The following is a 7,546-nucleotide window of genomic DNA, read 5'->3' on the forward strand; positions in this document are numbered from 1 at the left end:
TTTCAAATTATCAAGTTCATCTCGATAGCCATAAACTATGATCACATTTATACTCTTGTGGTTGAGCTAGAATAAGCTCATCAAAGTGCCAATGTATAACGTCCATTGGTAGGGTGTCAATATGCTTACTTATAACCCCCACTGGTAGAGTATTGATACGCCTGCAAATAACCCCCACTAGCAGGATGTCGATATACAACCGAATAAACTCCATTGGCAGAGTGGTGATATACCAGCAAATAAACCCTACTAGCAGGGTGTCGATATACCAAAAAATAACATCCACTGGCAAGGTGTCAATATACCAATGAATAACTCCTAATGGCAGGATATCAATACATAGTCTAGCTGCGAGTCCAAATCTGTTTTAAGGCAAAAATTATTTTTCTAAAATAATATTCAATGCTCCAAATCATAAGATACATAAAATCATACGATATCTAAATCAATTGAATATAAGCCATATCAAATTCAATACATTCAATTAAGAATCATACAATATTCTAAAAAGAGGCATATATAACACTATGCATTAAATTCATAGATCAAGTATAATTCGATTCAAAAAATATTTATAATCTGTTGATAAATATAGAGAAAGGGTTGCATTACTTACCTTGCAAGAGAATCTAAAGTATCCGTCTAATCAATTTCTAAAATTCTTCTAAGATTCTAGTGTTTAAAAATTATATTTTCATTATAATTTATGATGATTATTCCAAGAATAGAAACTCTAATCTTAATACTCTCCTAGCGCTGACCTAACGGAAGTGCCCGACACTCTGGTTGGTCTAATTATGGCAAAACATATATGAACATATTCGAACTAGGGTATATATGGTTCAATAGAGATCGAAAGTGACCAAATATAATAGCATCCATGAACGGCTAAGATGGGGGCTGGCGTACCGCTCGTTGAACATAGATCAGGATCCTTCATCAGGATTGATGAGAGCACAAAAGTGCGATCTACATATTACTTAAATTAGTATTATTGCTAACAAATAATGACAAAAGTGCTGCATTAATATTATATTATTGTGGGGTGCAGGTGATCGGAAATCAAAGCTAAAATGCACATTGGGTTCAAAAAGATGCGTCACCGCAGGTGACCAGTCAACCGCATGGTTCAACCCCAGTTGCACACTAGAAGGAGTCTAAGTTCAGCCAGCCAGTTCACTGCAACCAATTCCCAACAGCCCGATGGAGCCCACGTGCAACTCATCATCTTCACCGTTCACTTTCCAGCGCATCCATCTTATCCTCCCATGCACAATCTTAGGATCTCGCATTCAAGGTCCAGCTCTCCCGAGTTCCCAACTTCCACCGAGCATCCACGAGCCCCACCTTTTCTGCTTGGATCCGTCCGCATGTGAATCTCCCATGAGCCAGCGTTGGATTCCCCAGCGATTTCAGCATCCAACACGTCCCAGCCTTCCGAGTCTGCATCCCGGTTCCAATCCTCCTTCCGTTCGAGAGCATCTCCACCCCAGCGTCCATCTGAGTCCGCTTCTCCCACGAGCCCGCGTACAATCCCCATCCATGCATCCCAGTTCATAGCGCATCCCAGCTCTGGTGCACAAGTCCAGTCGTCCATCATCCATGGAGCTTCTTCCGCGAGCCATCCACGGTTCAGCTCCCACGCACCCTAACCGAGTCCGTGATTCCAGCATCCATGATCAGCAGCCGTCAACCTCTTCTGGATTCGCAGCAATCAGAATCCCATCGCGCGTCCAAGGCCTTGCTGCTCAGCTCTTCCGCGTCCGATTCTTCCGGATCCACACACGAATCCAGCCGTTCCTGAGCATCCGCAGCCATCCATGCGCGTCCAAACACCATCGATCAGCATCCGCTCCGTGTTCTCAGCTGGTCTCCATCGCGTGTGAGGAAGGGGGGAGATACTAGCTTGATATATCTCTCGGCTGGAGGGGGAACGACCATTCTCTCCCATTCGAAAACAAAGAAAAAAACAGAGGAGTCGGCCTCAGCATTTTAGAAAGAAAAAAAAGAAGGAAGAAACAGGGGATGCCCTGTTCTTCCGAAAAGAAAAGAAAAAGAGAGGGAGAGGCTAATATTTTAATGGAGGGCTGATTTCTTAGGTGAAGGGTGATGGAGGAACCTTTGATGTCTTATTTTCTTTCAAGTAAATTCTAAACGATTGATCTCATTGATTTACATCTATTAATATGTTTTTGATTCTTGCATGCTTATCTATGAGATAGATCTTTTATGGTTTATATTTCTTGATTCATGGATTGTTTCGATGTTTGATTTGTCGTAGACGTAATCGGCACGATGAATACTTAGATCTTGAATTCATGTTTTTAAATTATATACTCCATGATTATAACTAATCTATCTGATTGATCCTTAATCAAGAATTGCAGAATTTAATTGTTGAAAATAATATCATCGAAGGGGATTCCAGATCTCTACACCATCTTAATCTATCCAAACTTCGATTCTCTGTTTACTGATTTATTTTCTATTTGCAAAACATCATCTTAATCCACAAATTTATTGAATTAATTAATCTAAAATTATATTAAATAATCTCATATATATTTCGTTCCCTGAGGATTCGACCTCGGACTCCCGAGAATTTACTACTTGTGCGATTCTCCTGCACTTGGGAGAGCATTTTTGCGTTGCATCAAGGATTGATCAAGAATCACAAAGAAAAATATCTTACTCGATCTATCATTTCTACAAAGAGAGTACAGAGAAAGTCTAATAGAGAGAGAAAGTTTAGTAGAGAGAGAATTAAGAGAGAGAAGAAAAATAAAGAAAGAGAGAGGAAAGAGAGAGAAAGGAAGGAGAGAGATAGAAGAGAGGGAGACTTCTTCACCAAAATAGGAGAGAGTCAGTCTCTCTCTTTCCTCTTTGGTCAGAAGGGTGGCAGCCCATAGTGGCTTAACCCTGGCGATGGTGGCCACAACGCCTCTTAGCCGCAGTCATCATTGGCAATGGTGGTCAACAATAGTAAATTCTAGAAGACAAAGGGGCCAAAATAGGGCACCCTATTTCGAATGGTTTTTTGGCTATTCGCCAGTCCAAATCTCAACTACATAGCAAGAGAGAGAGAGAGAGAAGAAGAAGTAGAACACCTACCTTGGTCTGGCTGCACCTTCCGACAGAAATCGAAGGAAGAAACTCTTGGAATCATTGACTTGATCTTGGGTGAACTTGAAGGAGGGGGAGGATCTTTAAATAGGCAATTCTGACCTTATCGGACTGGTGTTTGGATTGCAATGGAATTTCGATCACCATCGCGATCAGGGAGGAAGAAGACTCCTAGTCAGAGTCTTTCTCCTAATCCCCCCTCACGTGCATCGCACGTGAAGCTCAGGGCCAAAAATGGCTCGGCCGGTCAAGTGAAACATGGCCCAACCCATTGGGTCTCACATTCTCCCCCCTAAAAAAATTTCATCCAAAATTTTTTTGTACCTACTATTTAAAGAGCAAAGGATACTTCTTCCAGATCAAGTCATAACACTTCTCAAATCAAAGTTATATGGTCAGACCAGTGTCAAAATAATTCAATTTACCATGCTTCCGCTATACAACTCTGATTTAAACCACAACATACTTGTGTCAAGTCTCGATTTTTCTAAAATTACCTACTTATTAGTACATGCATTGCTATATCTTAATCCTTGTGAACCCTTCTAAAATTTAAAATTTTGTATTCTCCTTTTGACAGTTAAAGAATGTTATGCAGGCATTTAATCTTTCCTTGCAAAATAATAAGTCGTCTAACAAAAAGAAGTGGGCATGACTAAATAATAAATTAGAATAAATATTGGAACTTGATGACCCAAAGATTGATTTAAAGATTGATTTTGATGATCACAAAATCTTGAAGTATAATTACTAATGCTTGTGTTGGAAGAAGAAAGATAATTTGTTTTGTAAGGAACATAGCAAGTTGGAAAAATACAAGAAGGTCTCAAAAGCTCTCAAAAAGTTGAAAGAAAGTTATACTTCATTAGCCCAAGTTTCAAGTTCAAAGGATTCAAGTTGGAGGAGCAAATTCAAAGAAAGATTCAAAAGAATAGTCCTCGAGTCGACTCCTGAAAGTTCAGAGTCGACTCTGGCACTCTGGAGTTTCAAGGAACAGTGCTCGAGTCGACTCCAAGACTCTGCGAGTCGACTCCGACTGAGAACAGACAAAAAGACAGAGAGTTGATTTTCAGCGCTACAGTGCTTGAGTCGACTCCTACTTCAGCGCTACAGTGCTCGAGTTGACTCCCAGCTACAGTGCCGGCAGACTCTTATTCACGAGTCGACTCCTACTTCAGCCGAGTCGACTCGAGCACGCAAGAAGGCATAACGGCTAGTTTTTTCTCAACTCCAACGGCTCTATTTTTGTCTCTAACGGCTAGATCTTTGTTCCCACGCCATCCAAAGCTATAAAATCAAGGGGAGAGATAGGGAAAAAGTTAATAAAGTGGAAGAGAACACATAGGGAAGAGATTTCAAGAAGATTTCAAGAGAAACCTCCCAAAAGCACAAAAGGGCTATTCAAAGCAAAAGAGAGAGAAGAAGAGCATCCGAGTGAATTCCAAAGCTTCCTCTCCAACTGTGTGCTGCCTCAGTGATCCTCTACCTCGTGCGAAATCAGAAGAGGGTCAAGTAAAGAAGAAGCCGAGTTCCTTCATCTACAAAATTTGTTTGAGGGCTTCTTCTCTTTACTCTACTTGTTTATATTTGCTATATCTGCTTGTTTAAGAACCTTGTATTTAAATTCTTGTTCTAACATCTTATAACTTGATTCAATCAAGGGATTGAATCAAGGGGTTAAGGTTTGTTGGTGAGCCAAAGAGAAAACCAACGGTGTAAGGTTGTGGTTGGTGAACTGGGGAAAACCAACTAGGTTTGATTGTGAATCCAGAAAAACAATTGGTTGGTTCTAGTCGGTGAGCCTGTGAAAACCGACCAAGTTCGTTGTGATCTCGTGAAAACAATAAGTTAGGTTGTGAGCTTGTAAAACAACCGGCTGTAATCTGAGGGATTATAGTGAAATTTCCAAGAGGTCTTGGGGAGTGGATGTAGATGCTGGGGTGCACCGAACCACCATACATCTTTGTGTTTGTGATGCCTTATCTCTTGTGCTTCATGCCTTACATTCATACTTGATTGTGTAATATCTCTACCCTTATTTCCTATTGATTTATAAGTGATTGTTTAGAACTTGCTTAGCTTCCACTCCATTCTTACCATTCACATAGATTATAATTGCTCTAGCTTAATCTTCCACTGCTTTACTTGTAATTGCCTAGAGCTTAAGTAAATAACATCTTATCATTCCGCTGCATTCAATTCAAAGTAAATTAGGGAACATAATTTTTTAGAAAACCCAATTCACCCCCCCTCTTGGGTTGTCACCTTGGGCAACAAGTGGTATCAGAACAGGTGCTCTCATATTATTTGTAGTCTTAACCGACTAGAGCCAAAGATTATGACAACCCCACATAACATATTATTTGCTGAGGGACTTTCCACAAACAGACCTCCACTGTTTGATGGAACTAACTATATTCAATAGAAAGCTAGAATGAAAATCTTTACTCAATCACAAAACTATGAGTTATGGAATGTCATAACAAATGGCCTACACACACCCATGAAATTGATTGAAAGTATGTTTGATAAAAATTTGGCTGAACTAAATGCTAAGGCCATGAACCTTCTCTACTGTGCATTTAATGAAAATATTTTTAACCCAATTTGTATATGTTCATCTGCCAAACAAATATGGGATTCTCTTGAAGCAACTTATGATATTTCGGAGGAACCCCATGTTAGATTACTTGAGGATAATTGCAAGACTAACATTGAGCAGGTAGAAAACACTCTAAATCAGAAAGAAAGTTCAGAAAAAGAAAATATTGGGGATGAAGACAAAAACCTATCATCAATTCCTAAGAAATTCAAAAGCTTCTTAAAGACAAAGAAGAAGAGGAAGCAAGAAGAAAGAAAGAAAGAAATTAAAAGCAAGAAAGCCTTGACCAAGAGAGAGTCAAGCAAGAAATTGAAAGCTAGGAGCAACAATGAACTACAAGAGGTAACTAACTTGTGTTTTATAGCACAAGAAGATAAAGTAGAATCTAAATCTAATCTTACACCAAATGAATTTCATGAAGAATATTCTTATGATGAACTATTAAATGCTTTTCATGATTTGTATGGTGAATGTAGAAAATTAGCTATGAAAAATAAAAATCTTAAAAAGCTAAATCTGAAAATTTCAAAAGAAAGAAATTCTATTGCTGAAATACAAGACAAACTAAATTCTGAAAATAAAAGCTTAAGGTTAAATTCAGAAGAATTGATTCAAAAAAATCATAGCTTAATTAAAGAAAACCAAAACTTAAGTGAAGAAGTTGACCAACTGAAATCTCTTATTAACAAATTCACTGTAAGTTCAAAAAGATTAATAATGATGTTTGAAAACCAACATGTTGTTTTTGATAAATCAAAATTTGGCTTGACTCCCTTGCTTAACAATAATTTTCTAGAGAAAAAGATTATCAATTCACCAAGCAAACCATCAAATAAGATAACTTATTTCAAATATGAAAAGAATGGGCATAATAAATTACCTATAGTTCCAACACACATAAATTAAATGGTAAAGCTATTACTATTAAACAAATATGGATTTCAAAAGGAATAATTATAAATAACCTGCAAAAACCCAAAAAAGCTTGGGTTCCTAAGTTGAAAATCTAATTATTTTTCAGCAGGTGTGTCTAGCACTCAAGTTTCCAACAAAAGATGTTAATTTGGAAATTGGGTGCTCTAGACATATATTAAAGAATGTAACTTAAAATATACTTAAGAAAAGTAATTGAAATGAAAAGAATAATGAAATTAGTAATCCGTGCATCTCATCATTCTCTTTGCCTTAGTATCTAATTAAAACATGAATTGCGGGTATTAATCAATTTTGTGATATAGGTAATATTTTTTAAAAATATAATCAAATCACTTTATTTTATAGTATGCTTTACTTACTGTTGGATAAGTTGCTAAATGATTAATTATTTATTAAGAATAACTCTATGAATTCTCTACATGCTTGATTAAAAGTTTTTATATCCATGGCATTATTTTTTATTGATCTTAGGCATAAGAATGTGTACTTGGTATATTTTTAGATATATGCATTATGAATATCAAGATTAAAGAAACTAGTTTTTGCATATAAAATCAACTCATACTAGTATGACCTTAATCTCAAAAGACCTTGTCATTGGTTTACTTAGATTAATTTCTGCAAGGTCAAAATTTTTTATGCATGTCATCTAGGAAAACAAACTAGAATCATTTCTAAATCTAAAAACATCGTTTCCACCTCATAGTCCTTGAAAATTCTCCACAAGAATTTATTTGGATCTCTAGAATTGTGAACCTAGGAGATAAGTTTCTTGATTTTGTAATTGTGAATGATTTGTCAAAGCTAACGTTGTTTTTGTTCTTGGCACTTAAATTGAAATATTTTCTGCATTGGCACAAACTCACAAAAGGGTTCAAATGAAAA

Source organism: Phoenix dactylifera, chromosome 13, assembly GCF_051530095.1.
Source record: "Phoenix dactylifera cultivar Ajwa chromosome 13, Ajwa_hap1_PhDact_Kaust_v1.1, whole genome shotgun sequence".
Taxonomy (NCBI): Eukaryota; Viridiplantae; Streptophyta; class Magnoliopsida; order Arecales; family Arecaceae; genus Phoenix; species Phoenix dactylifera.